This window comes from Cuculus canorus, chromosome 1 (genome assembly GCF_017976375.1).
Source record: "Cuculus canorus isolate bCucCan1 chromosome 1, bCucCan1.pri, whole genome shotgun sequence".
Taxonomy (NCBI): Eukaryota; Metazoa; Chordata; class Aves; order Cuculiformes; family Cuculidae; genus Cuculus; species Cuculus canorus.
Genome location: NC_071401.1, coordinates 136,635,863 through 136,651,038, shown reverse-complemented (window position 1 = coordinate 136,651,038; position 15,176 = coordinate 136,635,863). Strand labels below are relative to the sequence as shown.

The 15,176-nt window shown below is 39.8% G+C and overlaps 1 protein-coding gene across 3 annotated transcripts in view; it reads left to right on the top strand.

Annotated features, from left to right (window-relative positions):
* ST8SIA1 (ST8 alpha-N-acetyl-neuraminide alpha-2,8-sialyltransferase 1) overlaps positions 1-8,854 on the top strand; it is a 192,302-nt gene extending 183,448 nt beyond the window's left edge. For 2 of the 3 annotated variants that reach the window (XR_008450442.1, XM_054070208.1), the window contains one exon: positions 5,291-8,854. The gene's annotated coding sequence lies outside the window, so the exon portion shown is untranslated. The remainder of the gene's footprint in view (positions 1-5,290) is intronic. The other variant, XR_008450440.1, reaches the window with a different exon arrangement.
* Positions 8,855-15,176: the final 6,322 nt, after the last annotated feature.

The following is a 15,176-nucleotide window of genomic DNA, read 5'->3' as shown; positions in this document are numbered from 1 at the left end:
GGAAGACAGTGGTGACTTTAAGTACTAACAGAATGGGCCAACTTTCCCCTCCAGCCATTGCAGCATCTGTGCCGTACAGAGGGCAAACCTCCCCTGAGATTTATCATCATGCTAATTCAGCAGCAGCTGCAGCCCTCCATGTAATTTCATCCACTAGTGGCACATGTGCTGTTTGGAGCTGCAAATTCCCTAGTAATCAAATTTACCAGAGTGTGAATTTGCTCCCTCTGATGCTAAGAGCAATATATATATATATATATAAAACACTCACCCAAGCCAGATGCATTTACCTTAGCATTCTTGTGAAACTTAATTGTGTATGTGATTTGGTTTGCTTAGAGCAAGTAAGTATCACACATGGCTGAAATACAAGCTGCTGTAAAAACACGGATCATGTAGTTGTGAAAAATTTTTTGACATTGATAAGTTTCCAGATTTAGTTACTTGGAAGTTTTCCTACATAAAATGCATTCCAGGTAATATGACTACGGGTAATATTTGGACTACAGCTAACAAGCTCTTTTCTCTCACTGGATAATTAAGGAACACTCTAAACTGAAATATATCCCTCATAAGCTTTGTTAAATGTCTGGTGTTTTGTTTTCCTGCTCTTGTCTTCCCTTTTTACACCATTTAGTGTGTTAAGCTAAATTCATTGCTGTCCTGCTCTTTGGTGACAGACGCACATATCAGAATATTTTTCTAAATCCAACTGCACTCACGTCTAATTTGTGCAATTGACGACAATGCAGAGAAAACAAATCGACTTGTGAAAGAATATAGTCACAGCAGTATGGCAATTTTCCCAAACTAAGTGGCCAAGCCACCTAACTAATTTGCTTAGGCACAGCACTGCACTAAGCTGTCTGTATATCACCCAAGCATCATTGTTATCATCTTTGTTTTCAAATACACAATAAGGCATCAGGCTTGCAAAGCGCCATCACATATACCTGTCCATCATGACCCAAGGCACGGAAAAACTGAAGAAGGCTTCAAAAAATGATAACAGAGTCTCTTCAGGGTGTGAAAATCTGCATTATACTGGGATATTTGGAAATTCCTTTGATTTAGCTCATCAGAGAGAGTATATGGACATAAGCTGATTGTGTTCTGAAACAAAATGATAAAAGTATGGAAAAATTAGAGTCCAGGTAAGGGAAATTCTCCCTTCCAGATATAGATCTCTACAGTGTCAAAATATACCTGAGGCTGTATATTTTGAAGTTCAACTAAACACATTATCTGTCTCTGGTAAATATATCTCTAGTAAATATACCTGAACTAGACACTCTTTTAGCCAATGAGAGAAAAAGAAGTGACTTGTCTAGGTCACTCTTCAGCTCATCTAAAACAGGTCAGCTGAACTGTGCTTTGGCAATGCCTGTTTTTTTCCACTGTCTATAAAAAGCATTTAGCTCAGACATAGGTGTCTAGAATTGAGAGAGAAAAATTCTGCTCTCAACATACATTTTAAAACAATATTGGTCACTGTGAACTGGAACAACTTGCAAAGGGAAGGCCACAGGTTTTTACGCCATTTGCCATCTTTAAATCAAGATTGGGTAGGTTTTTTTAAATATATGGTCTTGCTCAATGTCAGCTTGGAATAGGAATTACTAGATGGGATTCATTGGATGGTGACATATAGTTGTGACCATTACAGTACTGTCTGATCAAAAATAATCAGTGGACATAAAGGATGACACAAATGCAGAGCAATGAAGAATCCTTGCAAGCACTTTCACTGTAGCAAAGGGTTTCTTCTGTGTCAAAGCATCACCCTGAAAGGGTTTGTTGCCCTTGATTTTGCTATTAACAGGTAGTGTTAAAACCAGAAGTTTTTAGCACATTGCTAATCACATCTGGGTATGATATAAAACAAATTCAGCCATCTGAAAGCTGATTGACAGATGGGGAGCTGAAACCCCATTTGTAATGTCTAGCAGATATGAACTGAAGTTAGTAATGATACTGTGCACCGAGAAGAAGAGGCCACCAATCTTCTGCCATTGAAAGTAAATTTTTATTGAGAGTATCACAGCTGATTTTCCTACTGACCAGTGAATCCCCTAACTTAACCTGGTGTTTCTTTTGTTATCCACTCCTTGCAGGAAAAAAGTACACAACGAAGCACTCTCATTGCCCCCAAAAGGAAGATTCAAGCCTGGTTTTGAGGCAAATATTGTTCCTTATTTACCTAAAGACTACAACAATCCATGTTTCTATAAATAAGGAAACTCATGGGAAAAGGGTCTATTGAAATAATTTCAAATTATTTAATTACCAAAAACTTAAAAAAATTTCACTGATGATTATAAAACTATCAAAGGATTTATGGATGCCTGGATTTCCATATGCAACATGCTAATTAGAAATTGTGCCAGTTTGTCAATAGCCCAAACTGAAAATATTCAGCGTTTGGTATCCTCCTACACATGCAGAAGTCAGTACAATTAGAAGTAAATTGCTTTTCAAGATTTTCTGCTTTTAAATCCTAAATTATGCTAGCAAAATAAGAAAAAATCAGCTAAGTTTTAAATACAGTTTTTATCTTTACTAGGGGCAAAGTATTCCCTGCATGCAGTTTAGTCAAATAGCATGAAAATAAATTCTTTCAGTAGAGACATGCCAAGAAAAGCCTCAGCTGCTAAATCCTAACCAACTGATGAACTTACTGAGTTGCTAGAAGAGAAATAAGAAAAAATACAGCTTATATTTTCTGTTAAGCTTATTTTTACAATTCACAATCAATTAATATGTCTGTATTTAATACCCAGGAATACAGAGGTAAAAACATACTGTTAGAGTGTTCATTTCACATTGGAAAGCTGATAAAGCTTTCTGATCAACAGCAATTCACTGTTTCACACCTGAAATAAGAGAGTAAACCCTGTGAGAATTTTAAGTCCATAAGCTGCTACCTTCCACGAATGCGCTTTTCTTCAAAGCTGTGGGGGAAAAAAATCATGAATGTGTCCACACAATTGCAAATGGTGTAGGATATGAGTTAACCAGCAACAGATTTAAACTCTTATTGTGCCGTAAAAATATTTACCAAGCAAAGACCATTTGTTAAACAAAAGTTCCTTCTGTGCCCTGCTCTTACTCATCTCAACCCTGCCCCACACCCCATGCTGAGATTGTGCTGGCAATTGCTGGGGGAGTGGTGGTGGCAGGGTAAAATGAACAGGCCTGCCAACTGGAATATTTTGATAAGAGTAAGGGGAGTCTGCCATTCTTTCAGCCTGTATTATTGTAGCTTTATGTATAATCGCATCTGCCATCAAAAGGGAGAAGGTAGTTGCTGCTTTGTAACATACAAGAGCTTCAGCAATTGCTGCAGCATCTTAATTAGATAGCTCTTCAGTCTCCCAGCCAGAGGTTACTGGAACTAACAATCCAGTCCAAAATGTTAATGAGTGTATTAGAGTGGCTGAATGCACGCTTTATCAGCACAGTTACGCGTTAGCATTTAATGCTAGTGTTGTTCTTCTGCATCGGCTGAAGGCTTACGCCTCAGCAAGTGAAATGGTTGGTTATTCTGACTTGGACATATTTGACACAACTGCCTAGGATATGTGGTTGAGCACTTGGGATTCCCTTAACCACACTCTGCGGAACTCCCTTGGAATAGTGCACGAATGGTTAAAGCCATGCACTGGTGCCAGGTGAGTGAAGGTGGGAGTAGAAGGAACGAGCACCTGGTAACAAAACAAAAATTTGAGTTTCTATGGGAAATCAGAGGGTTGAAAACAAAGGATGTTAATCAGTTGCATAATTAACAAGTCTTTAGGATTCATGAGGCCCACTAATTTATTCCTAAACCTCCTTCTCCCTCCCAAGACCTTACATCTTGCAAACATTACATTTCTTATAAAACTAAACAAATATGTCCTTGGGGTAAAGTACAAGGAGTCAGGCTTCTAACACTGACTCCTCTTCCAGGCTTGCCAATGAGGAGTCTTACCTGCCACCATAGGAAGATATAGCCTTTGGTACACTTTCAAACATGTTGCCTTATGCTATTGCTACTGTGAGGCTGCAGCAGGGAAGAGTATTCGTGAGAAGATTAGAAGCAAGATGTAGACCAAAACTGGGGCTTAAAAGAGAACTCTTCTGAGTGGTTATCTGTACCCTAGGATTTTTCACATGATGCACAGCATGGGAGAGAAATGCAAGACTGGTGCAAAGGGAAGTCTCAGTGTTGCAGCTATACACAGAGTGCAGCTATTAATTTATTAAATGCAAAAGCAAAACTGAAAGGTCAACAAGTATGGGTGCTGGTCTTACCTGGTACCAGTTTCCACTCTGATTCTTTCATACAATCTGAGAGGAAGATGAATTAGTAGATGAGCTTACCAGATCCCTTTTGGTATTGCTCTATAATAGTAAGACACATGTTGTAGCATCACAAGATGTATATTGGATGTTAGTGAGCCACTGTCCCTCAGAAAATGAGTTCTTAGGTTGGAGTTATTAAAACATTATTTTACCTTCTGGCTATCCATGCTCCAGCATTCCTTGTTTAAATGCCATACAAAATAATTGTCCTCTGCTTAAACCCTTTGAATAAAATGCCAAGCAAAAGTATTAAACATAGTGATAAAAAAATTACATTTCTGTACAAAAATGTTGGTGATAGTTGTAAGAGCAGTATACTTTCCACTAAACCTTTTCTTAATTGCTTGTCTACTACTACTGTATAAACACATTATATAGTCTTATTTTCACTCATTATGTCCAAGCACACAGATTTTCTTTAGGGCTTCATAGATAAGGACAGTCTCTGTGGCATCCTGACTCTGTGAGGGAGTACCTGAGAGCATTTGCTAATAAAGCATGCTGGAGCAGTTTGGAGAAGTCTGGGAATTTCTTTTTCATCCAGCTCATCTATGCAAAATTTCATAGGTCCTTTTTTAATGGACACCTATGACATCTGTCCACTGTTTTGCATCATGTTTTAAACATAGTATTCAAGCTCAGGCAGTGGATTCTCCCTGTGGAGCAATCTAAAAGTTTAAAGATGATGATTAATTTATTGGAGAGAAAGGAATTTTGTAATGATTTTCCAAGCTATGAATCTAACGGTGTCAAAGCTTTGTTTCAGTCACTTTTGAAGCAGTCTCAGACTTTATAGCCTGTGTCTTCCTGTCAGAAACTGTTTTGAATCTATGGCTGCTCTATTGAATATATAAGGAGGAGAAGAAGGTCGTGGTTTTGCCAAATCTCAGCTGTACAGATCAATAGTATATATTTGGTGTTGTTCTCAAACATTATTTTTTTCCAGGTTGTAGACTGCTTTATTGGTGTGATGACTGCAGCATGAGACTCATGGATGAAGAAACGTAAGACAGTTGCCAACACTCTCTTTTGAAGAATTTGTCCAATTTGAAAGCTGCTGTGGTGACTGATGTGGATTGCCATGCAATGGAACAAGATCTTCCTTGCTATTGACTAGCAAAAGCACTGACATTTGTTGGTTTCTAGAATGCTTGCCATTTAATGTCTATACTTGCTAAAGGTACCAAACATTAACATGTACTATATCTGACTTGTATCAAGCTTTATCCAGAACATGTTAAATACAGGATATTGGGCTATCCAGGCACTTTGCTGGACCTAGCACAGGAAATCAAGTGTTCCTAAGAGTTTCTGTGCTGGAAACAAGCAGAACAGAAAAGAAACAAAAGCAGAACAGATAAATAATTGATGTATAGGCATCTGAAACTTAGGAGAAGTAGGGCCAGTCCTCTGTCCTCCCTTTCTCCCTCACCCTCCAGGATTCCCATGCAACTTCTGCTTGGAATTTAGGCACAGATGCTTCAAAGGGCTTGATATTTACCAAACTGCAGGAGCCTAAATTCCTTGAGTGCTGGGGGTACCAAGTGTACTTCTACCCTGCGTCTCTATCTGTAAAGTAAGAACTTTATTACTTCATTAGTTTAAGAGGATAAATGTTTTTAACACTCCAGAAGCACTGAAACATTATAGCTGTAATAGCAGAGGGAGAAATATTTCATAAGAAAAAGCTGTGTAATAGACTGGTCTATTAAAAATCTGTGAACTGTCAGACAATGTCTGCTCCCTGCCTCCACTGAAGTTGAATGGATGATCTGGGTCCTCTATCTTCATGTTTTCAATTACCATCTGAGCATCAAGTTGCTCTGTCTCACTGGATCCTGCAGATTGCACCACTGTTAAAGAGGTGTCCCCAGTTGTGTTCTGTGCAACAGAAAAAAGGCAAACCAATATATTTCTATATGGTTCTTGGCTAGATTTACACACCATGAACATGTCACTGCATATTACTAGGAGGCAGAGTAATTGGATGGGGTGAGTAAAAAAGTCCCAAAGTTTGCAGATGACACCAAACTGAGTGGTGTAGTTGCCACACTAGAAGGACAGAATGTCATCCAGAGGGACCTGGACAAGCTGGATAAGTGGGCCTTTGTGAACCTCATCAGGCCAACAAAGCCAAGTGTAAAGTCCTACACCTGTGTTGGGGCAATCTACGGTTTCAATACATGATGGAGGATGATGTAGTTGAGCACAGCCCTGAAGAGAAGGACTTGGGGGTGCTGATTGATGAGAAGCTCAATATGAGTCAGCAATGTGTGCTCTTAGCCCAGAAGGCCAACAGTATCATGGGCTGCATCAAAAGAAGCATGGCCGGCAGGTCAAGGGAGGTGATTTTCCTCCTCTACTCTACTCTTGTGAGACCCCAGCTGGAGTATTGTGTCCAATTCTGGAATCTTCAACATAAGAAGGATACAGAGCTGTTGGACCGGGTCCAGATGAGGGCTACAAAGATGATCAGAGGGCTGGAGCACCTCCCATATGAGGACAGGCTGAGAGAGTTGGGGTTATTCAGCCTGGAGAAGAGAAGGCTCTGAGCAGACCTTGTAGTGACCTTCCAGTACCTGAAGGGGCTACAGGAAAGCTGAGGAGGAACATTCACAAAGGCATGTAGTGATAGGACTCAGAGGAATGGCTATAAATAGGAGCGGGGCAGATTTAGAGTAGACATAAAGAGAAAATTCTTTACAATGAGGGTGGTGAGTGACTGGCACAATTTTCCCCGGGGAAATTGTAGATGCCTCTTCCAAAGTGTTCAAGGCCAGGTTGGATGGGGCTTTAAGCAGCTTGGTCTGGTGGGAGGTGTCCCTGCCCATGGCAGGGGGGTTGGAATTAGATGATCTTTAACCATTCTATGATTCTACAATTCTTCGATAAGTTAGAGAATAGGAAAGTTAATGTACAGTATTCATATGCCTCAGTACTGGGCAAATAATTTGGAGAGGGTGAGGGAGGGAAGCCATAATTTGACCCACCTCCTCCAGTTTTAAACAAAAGGTGTGGGTTATACATTTGTCTGTGTTATATTCAAATATAACAATACCAAACCAAATCAGCATGGATTTAAGCCAAATATCTGGTTACTTATTCTGCTAGCACAGAGATGAGTAATAGTTACAAGATATTAAATTCACACATTTACATACCTAATAGACTTATTCATATGAAAAGCTAGAAGTAATACAAGCCTAATCTGCCTTTCCTTCAGAGCAGATGCTCCTTCAGATTTATATACTGAATTATTCATATCACAGTGAGCTGAGCCCTGTCATTCTTTGTGCTAGAAAATTTCCTTAGTGGACAACATGCTGCACATATAAAACTATAATATATCACTTCATAACAGCTGAATATCTGGTCTGAAGTCTCCCGGGATTTCTACAACCGCTTTATCTTTATAGTAAGACTACAAATTAATTTTTTCTCACTCAGTTTGAAATTCAATATTAAATCCATATTGGTTATAAGCCCTCTTTAGATGTTAAGGGATCTGTACAATTTTCAGGAGCTATTTGCTCTATATTTGAGATCCAATATTAAATTAATGGTAGTTCTAAATCTTTAGATATGAAGTATTCTGCCTTATAATTTAGGATTCCGTACTGATATATTAGGTAAAAATTTCTCAGACACATCCAGGATACCATACGGGCAGGTAACATGTGAAATAAAAATGCACTTTCATAAATCCAAACACTGAAAACTGTAACCATATACCAATCCATTATCTGATTTTATTTTGAATTGTGTCATCTATGGTTTGGCTATTCTGTGATGTATGGTTATTGTATGTTTCACTTATGCAGCTTACGAAATCATTGTTAACCATTTATATAGCACCATAAATTTGCCATCACAGTGCAAAGCACATACACTGTGTAGATGTATGTGTGCATTTTGTAATGTAGCATTCTGGATGATTCTGAATATGTCAACATATAAAGTTGCCAAGGGCCCGAAAGCCATTCAAACTGCAGAAGTGCTGCAATTTCCTCTGTGTCATCAGGTATAAAAATTCACCTATGAATTCACTGTCATAAGAACTTTGTCATTCTTAATAAGCAGTTTCTTAAACAAATGACTAAGGAAGCACAGAATTGTTAATGCAATGGCTTTAGATGAGGTAGTATTTACCAGTTTTTCAAACTACTGTTTATATTTTTTCATAACAATTGGTATAATGCTACCTCACAATGAATAAGTAGAGTTTGAGGTCTCTCAGGCACTCATGTTTTGTCAGTGTCAGGCTGTTCTACCTGCATTAGTAGGTAAGCTGGATGCTGAAATAAGGAGATCTCTGTGAATGCGAGCATGCGTGCTAGAAATACTACATGTTTTATAGGAAAGTGATTTTTAGTATGTTTGAAAATTATAGCAAGTGGGCTTGAAACTGATATTTTTCTACCTAAATGCTCTGGTAGTTTGAAACAATACCTGCTAAGGTCCTGCAGTGGCCAAATGTTATATAATTTCTGTATAGAAGATTGTCACATTTTTAAAATCAGTTGTAGCAAGGACATCCTAGGATTAGATGAAAGTGCTTAAATGGCTCATATAGGTATTGTACTACTTGCTGCAATGACAAGTTGATAAAAATCAGTAATTACAGTCTTGTGGACAAGAATTCTCTGCTCCAACAGCACTGGAAAGCTTCCACTTCAATTTTGCTGCCTTACTGGAGATCACAAACTTAGAAAATTGAGATTGTTTGTCCTGAAAATGTTTTTCTCCGTCTTTTCTTCTTTCTGTTGGCCTGTATGTCTCTCTGTTTTTTGTCTCTCTCCCAGCAACATGGCTGTATAATTTCAAAGTGTAAGGGCTATTTTGGAGTTGTGAGAGGCTGATTTTTTCAAATCCTAGCCATTAGGGAGCTTGAGAGGCTCGAACATACCCTGCAAAGCATAAATGGCCAGATTAAGGGATGGGGAGACACGGTCAGCCCTGTACCTGTGCTTCAGAGCAACTTAGCATTTCTGTTGCTAGCACTGTCAACACACTGTCCTTCAGCTTAATTCACTCTGGATTTAAGCCATTGTGGTGCTTTTGCTTAATATAATTTTATTCCTTGAGAAGAATATTATTTCCTATTCAACAGTCCCTTGTGAAGACACCAGTGTCTTAATGTGCTTGCATTAGGCATGCAGCTTCTGCGACTTTCCGGTGGGAACAGTGCTTTATAATTCATGGATGTGCTTTTTGAAATAATAACTCAAAATTACATTGTGGTTTATTTAATCTTTTTTTAATTGGCATCTCAGAGGCTTTGCAGGAGTCTGGCTGCAGATTTTCCACTTCCTATTGGATTATACTTTTTTTTTTTTTTACTATTAACTACTGCATGCAGAGAAAAGCACACTCTTTGACAACAGTCCCTGTATGAAGATTCTTAATTAAATTGTACTCAGCGTGTTGTAAAAATTGCAAGGTTTTGGAGGCATGAAGTGCACACCTAATGTGGCATTTTACATGACAGCTTTACATTTCAGCAGGATTCCACAGCACTTTCTTTGCTCCAACACAAAATACTCCTAAAGAAAATTACCTAAAAAATGGCTTATATGTTGTCTTCCGCTTGTCTTTCTTAGAAGTTGTTAAATAGGTCTCTTACCATTGATGTTAGGGTATATATAGCATTTATTCATGCATACAAAATAGAGTTAAGATGCAGATAAATTGCAAACTCACACACACAAATAGCCATTGATGCGTGACTCCAGCTGCTTAATTAAAAGAGTAAAACAAGCCCAACCTTTCAAAAGGAAAAGGGAAGCAAAAAAATTAAAAATAAGTCTCACTAACCAGACACACTTTGGATTTTTGCTCAGTACTATTCATGATGCTCTTTACCCAGAAGTACCTCTGTACCTCCTATGTTCATGCACAAATGCATGCACTCATGCCACAGAAAAACTGAGTGCTTACAAAAGAGACAGGAGATTTTAGGATTATTCCTCACCCCAGAATATAGTGGCTCCAGGTTCCTCCTATTTCTGCTTGATTGTAGGAGAGCAGCTGACCACCACTTGTAATTTTGTATGAAAACACTGAATCCCTGCAACTAAACAAGAACATTTTCCTCTTAGTTTCTCCTGTCCTCATTGGTTTCATGGCAAATACACCAAGCGATGGTCAGACCCTGTTCATTGGCATGGTTGCTGAACACATGGAACTGCCATTCAGTTCCTGTGGGGTGCTTGGTGCATCCAGGTGTAGCTGGAAATACTGTGATTTTATGATCGGTCTGCTGAGGTGCTGCAGTACTTTGGCCAGACTCATTTGAATGATGCCATTTTCTCCATTAATCAAGTGCTCAGAGTTGCCTTCCTGTGGGGAGTTCCTTGATCTGGCACTACTCTGGGATGCAGGGTGTAGGAACAAACAAGGTTGTCCTTTGACAATAAAGGTCAGTTTGGGCTATTATGAAGCTTTTGGAACATATTTACCTCCTCTGGCCAAGCCTTTTGGTCTCTACTTTGGACTGCTCCAGCAGTATGTATGGGTGTCTCTCTATTATACTCTTGAAACAAAAGAGAAACCACAGCTTGCTAAGTACAGTGCAGCACGCTTTAAGGACTAATGCCTTAAAAAAAAAAAAAAAAAAAAAGAGAAAAGAAAGAGACAGCAATGGGGAATAATGAAATAATGTGTGAAAGCAGATAACACCACTCCGATTAATGCTGATGATTTTGAAACCAATATAATCAGTTTAATTTGAGTGACTTTCAGTGTTGTCTGGATGAAAGTGCAGACAGTAGGCTGCAGGGTATCTCCTCTCCTGTCCTCTTCTGAGGAGAAATGCCTCCATCTCTTGCACATTAATGGCAGCACTCCAGAGCTTGCAGCAATAAAATAGGCCATCCACACCAGCATGACTAGTTCACTTCCTATCCAGAAGATGTCCATACTTGCCTGCTGGGCAGACTGCAGGCACTGCATCGACATGAAATACAAATGGGTGGGGAATAGTTTCCCAAAATAGATGCCCATCCATTCTTTCTCCGTCAGGAAGGGCTGTGTGCTGAAATGCTATACACTTCTTTCTTGTAGAGATCAGTTAGAGTGGAGATTTCCAGCGGTGGACAAGTTGCCAGAAGAGGTCCTTCCTCCAGCATTGCCTACGCACCTCTTCTCTTGCCTAGGTGCTATCCCCATCCCAGCCTTTCACTCTCCATGTCATTCGTTCACCGCTCCCAGGACAGAAATTCCTGGGGTGCCCAACAAGGCCAGCTCTGAAATGGTCACGGTGAGGTTTATTTTCAGAACTTAGATCCCTTGTCTCTACATATACAGTGCATCCCTACCTCTAGAGGCAGAAGTGTGCCTTGTGGGGATGGAGCAAGGCAACAACAGCTCTTTGGGTGGCTTTACACCAGACAAAATGCCATATCCTTCCTGGCTTGTGAGAGCGGGAGAGGGATATTTGCTGGACTGCAGAGGAGAACAGTTTGCAGGCAAAAGGTGAGTAAGTGACTCTTCTTGTACACTTCCCTCCTTTCTCCCTGAACTTCCTATGCAAGCCCATTTGAGGAAAACACAAGTCACAGTTTTGAAAGCTTTTTCCACACTTTTGTGCCCACACCATCCCAGAGGACTGTGGGAGGGAAAATTAGCAGCAACTCCTTTTGAGGTTTCTGGGACATGTTGTGCCAGTGTGTGGGATTGTTAGCTGTCCTTTCTCTTTCTCTCTTCTGAGTGATGCTGCTGTAAGCCTTTCAGGCAGACCTGTGTGTCTGGCTCCTCCTTCAGGGACTCTGGTGCATGGGAAATGGTATCTGATTAGACACAGCAGGCCTGCAGCTGTATATTCAGGTAAGTCTGCCGTCCTACTCTGTACTGAGAGGAAGGCTGACTCTTAGGCTCGCACAGACTACAAAGAGTATAGTGACATGATCCAACGTGACAATATGCAATTCTGAGCAGAGTGCAGCCTACAACCAAGTCTTGCTTTTCAGGAACTGCCTGTGAATTTAGACCTTGCAAATAACCCCTGACTGCGATCCTTGCAAAGAAAGGACTCTGCTTATCTGTAGTGCATTTACTGTACGTGTAGCATCCTTGTATGTAGATGTCTCCCCTGCAGTGTGACTTGTAGGGCGGTCTGACAGAAGATGTCCAAGTGAGGCCATGACGTGCAGCAGCATTGAAAAAAATTATTAGTAAAAAACACCAAAGAAAGTCTTGCTCATAGTCAGCTCATGGTGTCTTACTATGTGTTGTAATGTGTAGCCCGGGTGGGTTTCCTAAATGGACTTGGTAAGCAGGGCACAAGAAGCTCACTCTGGCTTTGAGTTAAGATGTTTCCTCATGTCTATCCTGCTAATCCATCTATCCCTGTACTTCTTGTGGTCAACCAGACAGTGACAGACATATTTTACAGATATGAACTACCATGATATGATACATATGTCCCTATAGGACTAAACAAGGTCAAAGCCTCTAAGAAATACAGATAATTGTACAATTGAAAAATCTCTTCGTTGCCTGCTCCTGTGATTGACGGTCACTCATTTGTCTTTCTATTCTGCATACTAGGTATAACAGAAATACCCATCATTTATCTCTATGAAGATTTCAAGCCAGTCTAACGCATCTGGATGCAACTTGAAGTGCTCACATAGCCTCAAAGGAACCTGAAACAAACTCCAGCCAGCTACTATTTACAATAGGCTCAGCATAAATCAGAAAAAAAAAATCTCTGTTTTATTTCCCTCCAAAGCAGATACATTCCCCAGTCTTCAATATTCATGTCGCTGATCAATCAATGAAACAATCTGATATAGATATCTTATAGAAAAAAATAAATCTGCAACACTTAGAGAAGAAACACTCCTTCCTCCCCCGACTGTAATTGGTCAAATTTGAATGAAAGCTCTCCATTAACAAACACAGAGATCCAAATATGCCCTGTTACAGCTTCCCTGTGCAAAGCTCTTAAAAAATAGAAAAGCCATTAGGAGCTTTATAAAATCAAGTAATCTGTAAAAATGGCTCTCTTCATTATTTCTGCAACAAAGTTTTCTCTGCAGCCTATAAGGATGTGTGGGAGGTAGTTCCTGCAAGGAGGTAGAGAAAACCCCTGCAGTCTCAGGAACTTGCTGGAAAAATCCAACCAGTGCTTTCAGCACAAGATTTAATTGGCTATTTTCAATTATTGCAAAGAATAGGGCAGAAATACAATCTTTGTAACAAAAAGAAGAACAGAACAGCAGATTTGCTAGCTTCCAATCTTCTTGCTATGAACATCTTACTCCTTAAACTCTCTGTCTTCATTTGTAGTTCTTATGTATTGGTATAAATTTGTTTATCTTGGACAGTTTCCAAGCTCAGTCCTTCCTGAAACCCAAGTAGCTGGCCTAGATCCTTTACTTGCATAAATCTGTGTTATCATATGTAACTGTCAACAGGGCAAAGCCTGGATCTGGTCCTGATCCAGCTGTTGTTTGATTGGGTGGTTTTTTTGTGTAAGGCAATCAGTGTGTGAAAAGCATGGGAGTATTTCAGCTTTCAGGTCAGCATTACCTTTATAAAGTGGGTATCCATATTCACAGAGTGCATTTGGTCCTGTTTGGAATCTGGAACTGGGTTACCTTCTGACTTACTGTTTTCCTTGTAGATTAACAAGTTTTTTTGCTTATTTGAGTGTGGTCACTCCGGATGCTGTGCAGAGAAAGGCTGATTCACCTCATGCAAAGACCTGACCCAGGGAACTGGGTTTATACAAAGGGAAGGAGACTTTTCTTCCCAACAGTCAAGAAAAGGGAAGTTTCCGCTAATCAAGAGCATTAGAGAACCACTAATCTCACTTGAGGCTTAACCTGACACTTGATGTTCATTCAGGCACCCATCCACATACACTTCAATTTAGATTTCAGATTAATATTAAAGCTACTTGTTCATTAATATACTAGCTAATTAATTTTGTTGTTAGCTATTTTCATTTCTCAGCAGAACCATCAGATATCTCGTCCCTACTAAATCAAACCTGCCTGCAGTATAGCAGAATGAATAAGACCATCTATTTAATTTCCCAGGCATTAAATAATTAAAGTTTCCTTGAAGGAGAGGACAGTGTGTTACTGCCACTGGTGAATAGATATGACAGAGATGTACATTCTTTAGGGAAACATACAGAAGATGAAATATACCTACCCATGTATGCCACAGTTTATCTCTCTGCTTTGCATTTATTACTAATGAACACTACTAATTAACTTGCTAAAAGACCTCTCAGGGGAGTGCTACAAATCTGAAGTGCAATATTGTCAAGTAGATCATTTTAGGGTAGTTGGCACTGCTGTCTGCCAGTACCCCACAGAAAGCCCATGGGAAAGCACTGTGCAGGAAAGCAGCATGAAGAGCACTGTGGAAAGACATCTTCCAGCCAGGGACCATGCTATAGCAACATTACTGTTGCAATATACTGGCACAGAGAAAAGCCGTCCCAAAAATTATAGCCCTGTCATGCTAGTCTTGCCACAAGGAATGAAGAGGGTTTCCAGGTCTCCTTTTATCAGGACCAGCTCCTCTATTCACATCTTTGAAGCCCCCTTACTAGCAGAAGTTTGAAGGAACCTGAAGTTCACTTAAGCTGTGGGAGAAAATAACAGTGAAAGAGAAACTTCTAGAAAACACTGCAAATAACATTAGAGCTCTGTTGCACAGAGCACTGATGCTCATGTAGCTGCGTGGAAGAAACTTACATGTCCTGACATTTGCCCTCGGGATGCAAGAGAGATGCAATGAGATTTTATCAGAAAAGAGAAATTATATGGGAAGTCATGACACACCATCCATTCAAATGGCAATTAGAGGTTGAA